We start from the raw sequence: 14751 nt of genomic DNA, 5'->3' as shown, positions 1-14751 counted from the left end.
ATCAAAGGTGTGTGCTACCACCAACCAGCTTATTCTCCTTCTTTTATGTGCCAGGCATGTTTTAGGTTCTAAAGGGTATTGCAAAGAACAAACTAGAGCAAGAATCTTGGTCTTGTGGAATTTACTTTCTGATTGGGGAAGAAAGAAACCCAGAGGTATATTCAATGTCAGTTCATTCGAGGTAAGTGCTATGGGTGTTCTGTATTGAGGAATGGTCTTATCTGAGGGTAAACTTGAGTACCATATACTGGTTGGAATATGTTCAATACCAAAGATGGAGAGAAAGGTGGCCAGCTACACTCCATTTTGGAGACAATACCAACTGATACTAGGAAAGGAAGATTAAAGAGAATACTATTTTTTGCTTGAAGATGATGGTAAAGTGTTTCCCATATCTGCTATTAGCACACTGCACCAGGCAGGACTGGAGGGAGAGAGGCTTAGCTGGGGCCTGGGTGGGTGTAGAAAGGATTGTGGTTGGTGGTGAGTGTGTGGACAAAGAACACATACACCCAGGAACAGCCTTGGAGAAGTGACTCAGCTTAATTGAGGGTGAGGGAGGCAGGAGGAAGGGGTATTTGTGCCCCTTGGGAGGTAGCCAGGGTCTCTGGGGCAGGGTTTGTGTGTTCAGGACGAGGGTGGTGGAAAATGTTCCATCTACATACTCAGGGCTATGGGGTAGGGGCGCCTTATAAGGGCAACAAGCAGTGAAGGCTGGTGACCGTCAGGTAATCAGTTCTTACCAGGGTGGATGGTGGGGCAGCCGGCTTTATGGTGCCAGGTTAGGAGGGGGAGGAGGGAGCCAATTCCCGCCATCCTGATCTGAGGTATCCCGGGTTGAAACTCCCCTTGAACTTCCCCTACCAGTCCTTCAAAACCCTGGGCCACTGTGGTCCCATGGTAAAGTACTTGGGTGTGAGCAAGTTTGGAAGCTGAAAATTAGGTGTTCTATTTGATCATGGCATAGCCTTAAATGTCTTGATCAGTTTTCTGTTACTCACATTAAAAAACATGCGAGCTTCTGTGCTCTATAAAGAAAAGAAGTTTACTTAAACCAAGTTTAAGTAAGTCCAGAGAAGGGAAATCCCGTCCTTGGGTACCACTCCACTCTGGGACATCTAGTCCCTGCAGGACTAGGCATATCCTCTCCCACTGAGACCCAAGTAGGCAGTTCAAGTAGAGAAAGGGGATCCAGTGGCAGCCAACAGAGGCAGAGGCAGCCCCTCCCCACTCCAATTGTTCGGTGACCCACTTGAAGACCAAGCTGCACGTCTGCTACAAATTTAAACAACAGTTTTGGAGGCCGGATATCTAAGATCGGCCAGCTCAACTGATTCAGCCTCTAGTAAGGACCTTATGGTGGATGGTGTCACAACACAGACAAAAGACAGAGATTCAAGGACCAGACTCCTTCTTTTTCTTATAACAACTTACTCTAGCAGGCACTAACCAGGGGGGACTGTATTAATCCTTTCTGAAGATGGCATCCTCAATTACCTAATCACCTTCCACTTGGGCTCCCCCCTCTCCGTGTGTGTGTGTGTGTGTGTGTGTGTGTGTGTGTGTGTGTTCATGTTTTGAGACAAGGTTTCTCTTCGTAGTATGGTTGTCCTGGGACTCACTCTGTAGACCAGGTTGTTCTTGCACTCACAGACATCTGCCTGCCTCTGCCTCCCAGGTTCTGGGATTAAAGGTGTGTGCAACCACCCGCCGGCTTCTTTTTTGAGGGGTTGGGGGGGACTCTCATCTCTTAAAGGTTCCACTAATTTTCAGCACATTGCTACACTAAGGGGCACCCCCCCACACACACACAGACCTCCAAAGGAGGAACAGAACCATGCTCAACCGTGTCCTAACCATAGCACTGAGTTTGAGCTGTCTGCAGATATCCAAGTCTGAGACATTTGGAATCAGTCTAGATTTTTTTTTTTTTTTAAATCTAAGAAAAGATTTTTGTATTTAATTTTTTTGTGTGCATGAGTGTTTTTCCCACATGTCTCACCATGCACCACATGTGCACAATGCCCACAGAGGCCAGAAATATGCCGAGATTACATGTGGTTGTGAATGGCCATGCCGAACGGGAATGGAGCGACAGCTTTGCTGTTTTGCTAGCGCTTAACCAAAGCTTCTAGACCTTACTTAAGGAGGGTACACAGGCGGAGAGCAGGATGCTTGGGGAGGACAGCGGCCTTTAACACACCATTGTGGACAGAAGAAGGGCCAATAAAACAGAAAAGGAGTGACACTGGACTAGGAGGAACTCCACGGATTGTGCTCTTATGAAAATCAAAGGCATAAAGCACAGTGTGCCCATATTTTCTGGATGTTTCTAAGGGATCAAGTAAGATAAGAGCAAAGAAGGCAATGTGGGTCATGATGGTGCACACACAGAGGTGGAGCCATTCACCTGAGGGAGCGGGGCTTTGGATGTTCTGCATTCTAGAAATGGAATGTCTGGGTCAAACAAAGTGTGATTTTTGATCATAGTAAATTGTCTTTCTGGACTGTTGCATAGATGTATACACCTGCCAATAATATGTGACTATTTAAAATTTTTTTTACATTTGACTTTAATTTTATGTGTATGTATGTATGTTTTGCCTGCCTGCATGTCTGCGTACCACGTGTGAGCCTGGTATCATCGGAGGCCAGGAGCGGAGCTACAGCCTGGAGTTACAGATACAGATGGTCGTGAGCAGCCATGTTCACACTAGAAACTGAACCCAGATTCTCCGGGAGTGTAGCCAGTGCTCTTGGCTCTCAGAACCAGCTTTTTAGCCCCAAATATGTCTGTATTTCCATACACACCATAGAAAACACCAAGCTTCCATCCATCGATCTCGGCATTTACCAACATGAAACTAAAGTCTGACTGCAATGATTATTCAGAGTGTGGGCAACTGGGAGACAGGAAGTTGTTCTACTTTGTATTTTACAAACACTTTTATCTGTCACTCCTCCCTCTAAGGGATGAGGGATGGTGCTGCAGCGACAGAGGAGACCGTAAGACAAGAAGTCAGAGATTCATGGGAAATCTGATTCCACTTTTTCTATGTGCTATTGAAATAAAACTTAAGTTCTTCTGGGTAGGCCCTTCAGGGATGGTTCATTTGATACTTGTGCTTTAGAAGGATCCGTGCTGTTCTTCTGTGGAGGACATGAGGGCATGGCTAGCACAACTGGCCTGAGAAGCTTATCCCTGGACCCTGGCCAGCTTACCTTAGTCTTCACCATTAGGCCAACTCTCTCACCCCAGCTTTACCAGGTAGTCTGGGGTGAGTGACTTAAATCTGTGGAAAGCTTAATTAGAGCTTCTGGGTAGCCTTAGGCAGACTAATTAACTAATCCTGGGAATGCAGTTTTGGCCTAGTCTTAGTGCAGAGAGCTCTTTCAGATGCCACCTGGGAACCTGGAGAGGACTTTGTCTAGATCCTTCTGTTGTGGGGTATCCATCAGAAAGACTGCTTGGACGTGGGGGTTAAGACAATACAAAGTCTTTATTAGCTGGTTGGTGACCCCAATGTAGCACTTAGTCTTTCTTAGGGTGAGCTTCTAAGCACAAAATCTATGAGTTGGGTTGGCATACTTCAGTTAACAAGAACACTTAGCCAGAAGCAGAGCTCCAGAAGTCAAAGAGCAAGGTCAGTGCATTTAGAGACATGGTCGGAACTGGACTTTGTTGGTCTTAGTTTTCATTTTTGGCAGGCGGTGCTGTCTGTGTGCTGAGTCACAGAATGAATGGTCCTTCCATCATGGAGACAGCTGTGCTAAGATCTGGGGGTCTACTAAAGTCTGGGGCCCTGCTGCATTCTCACTGGTCTTAGTGAATGAGTCAAATCATGGACTCATCCTGTTTTAGTTCGAGATGCAGGGCCTCACTGTTAATCCATTCAGAATGAGAATTTAAGGCCCAGGCGGTGTGGATAGCAGAGTCATTAGCCAAAGGGACCAGGAGAACAGAGGCTGGTACTAATTATTTCTCCATTCATGACAAGACTTTCTCTAATTACTCTTGATCAGGTAGCACAGAACAACAGGTTTCTCCCCAGACCACGCCGTACCCTTGATTTCACGAGAAGTCTAAGCCTCTCCATTTTTGTTGGACTACTTCTAACTTCTAGGGAACCTAACTTGTCATAATTCTGAAATGGGAACTTTTAATACCTCTAGGTCCTGATCAACTTAGTTTGAAAGGCAACAGAAGAGGCGCGTCTAGCCAAACCATTTATTAATTCATGCCCATCAAGTGGTTTCAGAGGCCCAGTAATATTGCTGTCTATCCAAATGAGTTAAACCAGTAGGCAGGATAGCAACCGTCTGAATAAGGGGAAGTGCCTGGGTTAAAAGTTTTGGATATTAGACATGTTTAAGCCCCTCATAAGTCCTCTAACATTAGTTTGGGCTGTCCCCAGTCACAGTGAGTTTCGTCAGTTAATGGGCTGGCCATCTGCTTTGTTCCTACCCCATGTGTAGTACAGGGGCTGGGTGTCTAAGCCTACCCAGCAATCCTGGCTGACTTCATCTGGGAATGATTACCTCTATCCCCAAGGACCCTCCTTGTGGCATAGAGTCTGCTTCCCCGGGTTTTTTCTGTTTCCCAAAAGTCAGAATCTTTTAAAGGATTTTTTTTTTTTTTTTTCAGGAAGCACCATCAGGCAAAAGCGGGAGCTAGACTGATGGTGGCAGGTTTCTTATACTGAACTCAGTGGTGACCAGGAGGAGGGCGTGGCACTGGGTCAGGGGTGACCAGGAGGAGGGCCTGGTACTAGGTCACACAGTTGGTGACCAGGAGGAGGGTCTGGTAGTGGGTCACACCATTGTTAGACAAGCCAGTGTTCTGATGCTCCTCCTCCTCCATTAGACAAGCCAGTGTTCTGGTGCTCCTCCTCCTCCTCCATTAGACAAGCCAGTGTTCTGATGCTCCTCCTCCTCCATTAGACAAGCCAGTGTTCCGGTGCTCCTCCTCCTCCTTCGAGGGCCTCAAAGGTGTTGTGGGGGCTGTGAGTGTAAGGTCTTCTTGCCCCAGAGTTGACTTATTTGCTTTCTTTCATCAAACTAGCAGTGACCACCCCCGCTTTCAGGCAGGGAAAGACCCATATTCCCTCTAGCCGGAGGCGTGTGGACGGGGTAACCTTGTCTAAAATTCAGTACAGGGAGGGAGACGGTGGTGTTTATTCCTGGGATGTTTCTGCTTGCTAAAACTGGAATTCTTTTATTACTTTCTAAGAAAAACAAGACTAAAAACCTGTGTGGTAGAGAATTTCGATGCCACGCAGAAAGAACTGCAAGGGAACCTCCACACCTCCATCCGTCACCTGGCAACCCCCACAACCCAAGTTCCTCAGTAGCCACGCCTGCCCGTGTCTAGATTCCACCTCCCCCCTCCCCCATCACGGGTGCTGTAAGTGATATTTACTTTTCTCTGTTCAAACCAGACCCCAAAGGTCAGGTGTCACTGGTCAATCCTCCCACAGCTGAAGGCATTGCTTTCTTCTCCTCTCGAAATTTACTTGCTGACGAAACCAGGTTGTTTGTGTGTGGGTTTCCCACAGTCTGAAACTTGCTGATTGCATCTAGGACTGGAAAACGTTAAAGGCATCCCTCGGGACATGCAGGCCTGACTGACTGACCAGGAATTCCAGCCATACAGCCTGCTCTCCATTTACCGAATGTGGAATGCTGTAATTCTTATCTCTTGCTGTCCTCTGTGCTGGTGGTCAATGCGCGGCGATTGCAGCATGGCACCTGGGGACAGGGACAAATAGGGCCTCGGGCTGACTGTGAGCTGGCACTGCTGGCTCTCCTCTACCCAGGCCCTCATCCTTAGACAGGATCTTGATGTGAAGCTGAAACTCACTGTGTAGCCCAGATCTCCCGCCCCAGCCTTCCACAAGCCAGGTCTGCAGGTCTATATCGCTCTGGGCTGGGCACCAATGCCTCTCTTTAAAATCTGTTAATTCACATACACACGTATGTGCACACACGCACGCACACCACACACACACACACATAGATAGATAGAGAGAGAGAGAGAGATAGATAGAGAGAGAGAGCATAGTTATCATTCTATAGTTTGGAGTCTATACTTTTAGACACCAAACATCAACTTATAGGCTCTTTGAGTCCTTTGACCCAGACAGAAAATTGATTTTCTCTGGTGAAATGAATGCCAAGGAAGCTGAGATGCCATCAGGAAAGTGAACTATAGAGGTGGAGACACAATAGGACCTCTTGCTCTGGGCTGTTCCCCATTTTCTCTCAGTCTCTCTCTCTCTCTCTCTGTCTCTTTGTCTCTCTCTGTCTCTGTTTGTCTCTGTCTGTGCCTCTCTCTGTGTCTCTCTGTGTCTTCTATGCCTCTGCTTCTCCCCACACCCCCCTCTCTCTCCTCCCCTTTCTATTTCCCAGGTAAGGCCACCTGCAGAAAGAGAGCCTTTAGCCCTTCTCCTCTGACCTTGTGGGTCATCCCCACTCCTACCATCTCCTCCTCTCTCCACAGTCTCTCCAACAAGTTTAAACCACTATAAGAAACAGAAATCTTCCACAAAAGAACTTTCCCTGAAAGCTGGTTGGAGGCAAGGGCAGGCTCTTATCTTGGTCCCTGGGGGCAGCCATTAGCTAGCCTTTTTCCTGCAGGTAGCTGGAGAGAGCCCGGAGGCAGCAGCGATCACCCTCAGGGAAGGCAAGCATGCTTGTTTCTTACCGGGAGCAAAAGCCGGAAGTGCTCTACTTTACGGCCTATAAATCCCTAACTAAACTGCACAGGAGGATGTTGAGAATCAAGTCTTCCAGGAAACCAGGCTCCTCTGGCACCTGGAACCTTGGCACCAGAATTCTTGGCACCAAGGTTCTTGGGTTCAAATCTTCACTTTACTGTACAACTGGAGAAAGCCATGTGTGGGCTCTGTGGTCCTGTGGCCTTCGAAACAGACACATTGTTCTTCCTTAAGATTTCTGAGGGAGAAATGAAGAAATGGTATTTGAAGCGTCTACAGTAGAGTGAGGCCCTTTTGTGTACATTCGGAGCTGGTTTTCTTTAGCCCGGTACTGTGTGAGGCGAGGAGGCAAGGGTAGGGTACACTGGAACTGGAGGATCCTTTGGACTGACTTGGACATGTGCTTTGAACGGACTGTTCTGGAGCAGGGCCTCGGGAATGAGGAAATAAAAGCGGCAGAGTTGGGCAGAGGTGCTGGGTGGAGCTAGGGTCCGCTGGAATGGAGCCGCCCTGGGTGAAGGTGGGGCAGAGAAGATAGCTTCCTGCAGCGAGGCAGAAGGTGCTAATGAGGGTGAAGCCAAGGAGGTCCAGGGCTGAGCTCAGAGCTCCTACCATATACAGTTCAGTCCAAAGCACTGAGGCCCGGCCTTAAGGACTGGGCTTGGAGAGACCCCAGAAGTAAAAAAGAGGGGCCAGAGACTGGGAATGGTAAGTCTGGGCTGATGCAGTTTGGGGGTGTGAGATGCTGAGGGGCTAAGTTGGAGATGCGCGCCCTCCCCCCCCCCCCCCCCGTTCTGTCCCAGATAGGATACAAGAACGTACAAAGTAAGATATGATCATGTAATTTACCTAGGAGAGGAAGGAGAAGGAAGGAGAAAGGAAACCAAGGATGGCATCTAAAGGTAAGGAGAAGTTAGTATAAATAAGCTTCAAGAAACCCCTGGGGCTGGAGCAATGGACAGCTCAGTGGTTACAAGCCCTTGCTGACCAGAGTTCGGTTCCCAGCACCCACCCCAGGAGGCTGACGCACAGTTGTAACTCCAGCTACAAAGGCCCTATGCCCTCTTCTGGTTTCTGCAGGTACCCACATGCATGAACGTATACACAGACACATAGATCCATACCAAAAACAAATCTTTGCAATGTATTATTTCTTCACGTGTATGAGTGCTTTGTCATGTGTATTTGTCTATGTATCTTGTGCATGCAGTTCCCGTGGAGGCTGTAAGAGGGCATGGGCTCTGTTGGAACTGGAGTTACAGACGGTTGTGAGCTGCCATGTCGATGCTGGGAATCGAACCTGGGTCCTCTCTACCAGAGCGGCAAGTATGGCAAGTGTCATCTCTCCAGTCCCCACCCCACCCCCACCTAGATAGGGTTTCTCTGTGTAGTCCCTGGCTACCCTGGAACTTGCTCTGTAGACCAGGCTGGCCTCAAATGAAGATCCACTTGCCTCTGCCTCCAAGTGCTGGGATCAAAGGAATGCACCACAACTGCCACCACTGCTGCCACCACTATCCCCAGTTACCCCTTTTAAGGAAACAGTCACAAGCTGGCAAGGTTTGACTCAGCTCTACTGTTTGGTTGAATTGCTCCTGTGTTTCTGCTATGTTCTTTCTCTCTCTCCCTCCCTCCCTCTGTCTTTTGTCTGTCTCTCTGTCATTCTATATCACTGTCTCCTCTGTCTCTGTCTCCCTCTCTCTCTGTCTTTTCTCTGTCTCTGTGTGTGTGTGTGTGTGTGTTTGTGTGTGTGTGTGAATTTCTTAAACGTTACAGTTTTTGGTCTTCTCTAATCTAGAAGTTTTCGGAGCTTTGAATCATATTCCAATGTGGCAACAATAACCTAGATCTTACCCCTCAGAAGTTCAGGAAGAGAAGTTCTCCTCGCCACAGTCCCTGCTATGTGTGTTGTCTCTCCAACCCTAAAACAGTGTCAGATGCCAGTCCCTTATCCTCATAGACTGCTGTCTGGGTTCACACCGATATCAAGTGTAATCAAATAAACATAATCAGAGAGGGATTGTTTCCCTGTGCTCCACCTGTGTACAGGAGCAGCCTGCAGTGCCTGTGAATGGTGTGAACGGTGCCTGTGCTTCTGTGTCTGGACAGGACGCTGCGGTGAGTGTTTGAGTTGTCCAGGCCGTGGGATGACTACATCCAGCAACTTGGGACTCTTCCCAGTACAAAGATCTGAAATACCTTCCCCCCCCCCCCCCGACCCTGACACCACAGCAAGGGAATAACTTGGTCTAGCATCTATTCCCAGAGTAGCTGCCTATCAGACAGTAGTCAGCGTCTCCCCCAGCCCCACCCCCTCGAAGTACAGCTGTGTCAGGATCCATAGCCACCTCTAAGATTAAAAAAAAAGAAAAAAAAAAAAGTCCAGACAAAGCATTATGAAACAAAAAGCCTCCAAGAGAACCACCGAGCTTCTTTTCCTTGCATTATGATTTCTGATTTTGTGTCTTTATGGGATTTCTGTGTCTTGAATGTATGTGTCTCTGTGTCTACATGTGTTTCTTGTGCTTTTCTTTCTTTTTTTTTTTTTTTTTTAAAGATTTATTTATTTTTATTTATATGAGCACACTGTAGCTGTCTTCAGACACACCAGAAGAGGGCATCAGATCCCATTACTGATGGTGGTGAGCCACCATGTGGTTGCTGGGAATTGAACTCAGGACCTCTGGAAGAGCAGTCAGTGCTCTTAACCACTGAGCCATCTCACCAGCCTCTTGTGCTTTTTCTTTGGCTTGTTTTTATTAAATGTTTTGTCTTATTCTGTTTTTTTTAATTTTATCTTATTTTACTTCATTATTATTATTTTTATTTATTTTATATATATGAGTACACTGTCACTGTCTTCAGACACACCAGAAGAAGGTATCAGATCCCATTACAGATGGTTGTGAGTCACCATGTGGTTACTGGGAATTGAACTCAGAACCTCTGGAAGAGCAGTGAGTGCTCTTAACCACTGAGCCATCTCTCCAGCCCTTACTTCATTATTATAATAATTTTTTTAGAAACCTGTTTGTTTTCTAAAAAGAGAAAAAAACGAGTGTGGATTTGGGTGGGTATATGGATGGGTAGGATCTGGGAGGAGTTCAGGAAGGTGAAACTATAATTAGAATATTTTGTATAGAAAATTTTATTTTCAACACCTCCCCCCATCCCTAAAAAAGAATTTAGAGCAAAGATGGAGAGATGGCACCGCAGTTATGAGCTCTTGGTGTTCTTGTAGAGGTCTGGGCTTTGTTTCCCAGCATCTGCATGGTAGCTGTCTGAGACTCTAGTTTCAGGGGATCCAATACCCTACTTCCAAAGTTATCAAGCACACAAATAGTGCACATATGCAAGAAACATTCATGCATCACAGTTTTTAAATAATTAGAAATAAACCTTTAAAAAATCATAGGGACAGTGTGATATCATCCAGGAACAAATTTTGTGATGATCTGGCCTGGCCAAACTGAATGACTTTTTAGAACATTTACAAGAAACTTGAGAACTACTTGGAATTCTCAGAAGAGTTCCCTAGAAACACACAGAGGTGGCCCAAGTACGTGATGACCAGACTTGTGGCAGCCACTCTGTAACCGTCAATTATGTAAAAAATGTGATGTGTATGAGTGTTTGAGAAAAGGCTCAGTGGCCAAGAGTATGAGGAACTCTGGTCCTTTGCAGAAACAACGAGTGCTCTTGGCCACTGAGCCGTTTCTCCAGCCCCTTTATTTATTTGTTTGCATACAACCATGTGTGTATATAGAGAGTAAGTGTGTCACAATATGTGTGTGGAAGTCAGAGGACAACACACAGGAGCTGACTCTTTCCTTCTACCATGCTGGTCCTCAGAATTGAATTCATCTTGTCAGCCTTGGAGGCCAGCCATCTCACCAGCCCCTGCATTCATCTGTGAATAACCAAAAACTCAGGTCTTCTTCAGGAATGGCCTTACCCAATATCTTCAGGAACAACCCAAACAACTTATAACAAAATATAACTTTGTGCAGTCCTGGGAATTTCTCCCTTTTTTGGTTTTGCCTGTTCTTTGCCTAGTCAGTTTAAAAACTGCTGTCTTCGGAAGTTTTTAATCTAACAGAAGTTGGAGTGTTCACGCCAGGTCTCATTAGAAAATGGAGCTGCTGGGACCAGTTCCAACTTGCCAACTATCTGATGATAGGAACAAGGGATAGAGTCTCTCTCTCTCTCTCTCTCTCTCTCTCTCTCTCTCTCTCTCTCTCTCTCTCTCTCCAATCAAAATGGAAGTTGAGTGGTATATACAAGTCCAGAGGATTCTTGACACACGTTACAGGATTCGGTCTCTATTGTGTCCTAAAGGCTTTGTCCCCAAACTTGGAGGTGGTGGGAATTTTAGGCAGTAGTTCCAGCTGGAGAAAGCACCATGCTGGGGTTATGACTGTGAAGTGTTCATTGGGACCTGGCTTTATAATTTCTTCCCCCTCTCTTTCTCCTTCCCCTTTTCCCCCCATCTCCCTCTCTCCTCAGACCATGGGTCAACCATGACAATAACAGATTAGTTCAGACTACCTTCTCCACCATTCTACCTGACTACATCCAGAAACAACGGAGCCCAGTGATTATGGACTAAAACCATGAGCCAAAATACATTTTCCCCTTCTACTTTCTTAAGTATTTTGTCATAGCCGGGAGGTGGTGGCGCACGCCTTTAATCCCAGCACTTGGGAGGCAGAGGCAGGTGGATTTCTGAGTTCGAGGCCAGCCTGGTCTACAGAGTGAGTTCCAGGACAGTCAGGGCTACACAGAGAAACCCTGTCTCGAAAAAAACAAACAAACAAAAAAGTATTTTGTCATAATGGTGGGAGACTAACCCAACACATTCCGAGGATCCTTCATTCCTTCCCAGTGCTGCAGGCTACACACTTGGCTCCAGTCACTGGCACAAATTGATACATGGAGTATCTAGTTAAGAATAGGATGAGAAGAAATGAAGTCCCATGGTTCCATCGGACAAAGACATTAGAGACAGTGTCAGGGTTGATTGAAACAAAGTTCCTTTTGGTTTTTCATTGTTGTTGGTTTGTTTGGTTCTTCCAATGGGACCCGGGCTTGCTTGGAATTTTCAATACAGACCAGGCTGACCTCATGACTTACAGCAATCCTCCTGCCTCTACCTCTCAAGTATTGGGAGAGGCATGCAGCATATGTCTGCTTCTGGTTTTGTTTTTGGATCTAAGGTCTTACTATGTAGACTAGGCTGACCTCAAACTCTGTGTAGTTCCACCTGGCCTGGAACTCATGATGCTCCTGCCTCAGTTTCCCAAGTACTGAGAGTATAGATGTACACCACCATGCCTGGCTATTGTTACAAAATTCAAAACGTGGAGTCTTCAGACCTAGCATATGAATGTTTATACCACTCTATGAATTATGTGTATAAGCTAGCCACAGGTTCCTTATAATTCCAGCACTTAAGAGGCTAAGGTATGAAGATTCTTGCAAGTGTAATGACAGTAGTGTCTACATAGTGAGTTCTAGAGCAGCGCGGGCTACAGAGTGAGACCCTGCTTCAAGAAACAAAAAGCAACTACATAAGGTCTGCTTATAAATGAGTGGGGTGACAGTCTTTCCATTAACCCCTTAGGGGTGATGGTGTAAGGAACAGTCCTAGCAGCCACGCTGTAACCTCACAGAGAAATGCCCAACTGTGGCCACACAACGTCCCCAAGAGATCACTAAGCTATAACCAGACAGTTTGATTTAGCAGGAGAAAGTAGGTCAGCCATCCGATACCCATTCAGTGGGAGTGAAATCAACACAAGAGGACTATCTCTTTATCACATGAACTTCAAACTAAGGTAAGGCCATGTTTCGCCAACATCTGTCTACTTCTGAGCTGTCAAAGAAATGAGTGGTGCACTGAAGAGGAGAGGATACCTCTTCTGGAATCTGAGTTAGGCGCTGAAGTCCAGAGGAGCAGGTGAGGTGAGATCATGGATCTGGACCCTAAGCCACAGCTACCTGGAAGGAAGAATCCTTCCTTAAGTCACAAACTCCAAAGTCCCAGCACTATCTCTGCCTCTGCAACTGGGTGAACTGGGTTTGTAACCTGCATGTCCAGTCTTGCAAGATGAGTTCTTCACGGAGAAAGTGGGCCTGTTTTCTGGAGCAAGGGCAGGCAGGGCTCCCTGGAGAGTCACTCTGCTAATTGGAACTCACCAGGCAGAACTCTTGACTCTGAGTCCTGCGCAAAGGTGAGAAGGCTTCCAGAAGCTGGATCCAAAACCGCACATCAGAGCTTATGAGACGAGAACCACACCGGATGTGGCCTCCACGTTTTACTGGCCTCCATTTGTGCCTCTGGATCTTACAGCCATTGTCCAGGGTCTTCATTATAGACATGATGTAAACCCTCATGTATGTCAGAAAATAGAGGAAATGGGTTTACATTGCAAAGCAGGATCCTTCTCGGGTTACCATTTATTAAAACCTAGATCTCTTTGCTGTAGACTCTAAAATGGCTCCCCCACTGATATATATATATATATATATATATATATATATATATATATATATATATATATATCACACACACACACACACACACACACACACACACACACACACACACACACCAGTCCTGGAGAGGGGCTGCAGGCAGATTTTGGACTTCTGGGTTGAATGCATGAAAGTACACTTCAGAAGAGTCATTAGGAAACCCAAGGGACCTTGACACCAGCCAGAGGCATTCTGACAGGGCAGACCTTGCCCACGTGATGTTGAGCTCTGACAGAGCAGGGCTTTGCAGCATGAGGTGACACTTTCAGAACCAGAACGATGGTCTGTGGCAAAGATGAAGCCTTGATAGGCTGATATTAATGAATTCTATTAAGATGTGAGGAGGGAGCTGGAAAGCCAGCTCGGCAGTCAAGAGCACTAGCTGTTCTTGCAGAGGACTGGGTTTAGTTTCCAGCGACCACGTGGTGGCTCATGACCATCCATAACTCCAGTTGTAGAGGACCCAGAATCCTTTCCTGTGCCTGCACCGGGCATGCACACGATGCACTTACGTATGCACAGGCAAACCGTTCATACACGTAAAATAAAATAGATGTTAAGGGGTGACTTGCTGAAAACTCATTGTTTATTCAGATTTTCATTTCTCAAGCTGGGCATCGTGCATGCCTTAATCCCAGCACTTGGGAGGCTGAAGCAGGTGGATCTCTGTGAGTACAAGGTCAGCCTGGTCTACAAAGTGAGTTCCAGAGCAGCCAGGGCTACACAGAGAAACCATGCCTCAGAAAAAAGAACACAAACAAACAAAAGAAAAACCATACTGTTTTTCATTTCCGTTGTTTAGGGCACAGTGTCCCCTCCTGCAGGGCTTTCTGAAGCCACTTGAAAATTCCATCCGTCACTGTTTAGTTCCAAACAAAATTCTCTTAAGAAAGCATGTCTATTTACATTGTAGCATTTCTCAAAGAATCGTTTTTAAAAGGACTCTAAAGATCTAACGGGTAGCACTAGTTCTGGATTGTCACAGAACAGGAGAACAAGGATTCGCGAGTTGTTTAGTTAGGATCCTGGTTTCTGGTTTCTTGAAAGGCTGTGTTGAGGCCCTAAAGCTCTGACTGCAGCTGGGCATCTCCTTCTACCTCAGCTCTTCACAGACCTGAGGTCTTTGCCTCAGAGACCTCTCCATGAAACCCCACGAGCAGCCGACTGCATCCAGATGAAGAGATCCAAGCAGAAGCAAAGCAGGATATGCTTCCTATGCCTGTCAGAGTTGGGGAACACGGTCTATGTGTGAGGGTTTATGTGTGGGCTGCTGGCTGGAGCTGCCTGTGGCAACCCGGGGAGTTCTCTTCACTGATCTCCTCTCAGGTGCAGCTGGATTCTTGACTTCATCCAGAAAGAATTTCAGGGCGAGATGGCATGAAGGAGCTGAAATTTATTCAAGAGTTTTAAGAAGCTCTCAGGGAAAGGATAAGATACACCCAAGACCCAGGGTGTGAGCCTCTCAAGAGGGACTTCTGTAACAGTAGCATTCACATAT

Source organism: Arvicanthis niloticus, chromosome 29 (genome assembly GCF_011762505.2).
Source record: "Arvicanthis niloticus isolate mArvNil1 chromosome 29, mArvNil1.pat.X, whole genome shotgun sequence".
Taxonomy (NCBI): Eukaryota; Metazoa; Chordata; class Mammalia; order Rodentia; family Muridae; genus Arvicanthis; species Arvicanthis niloticus.
This window is presented reverse-complemented; position numbering follows the sequence as displayed.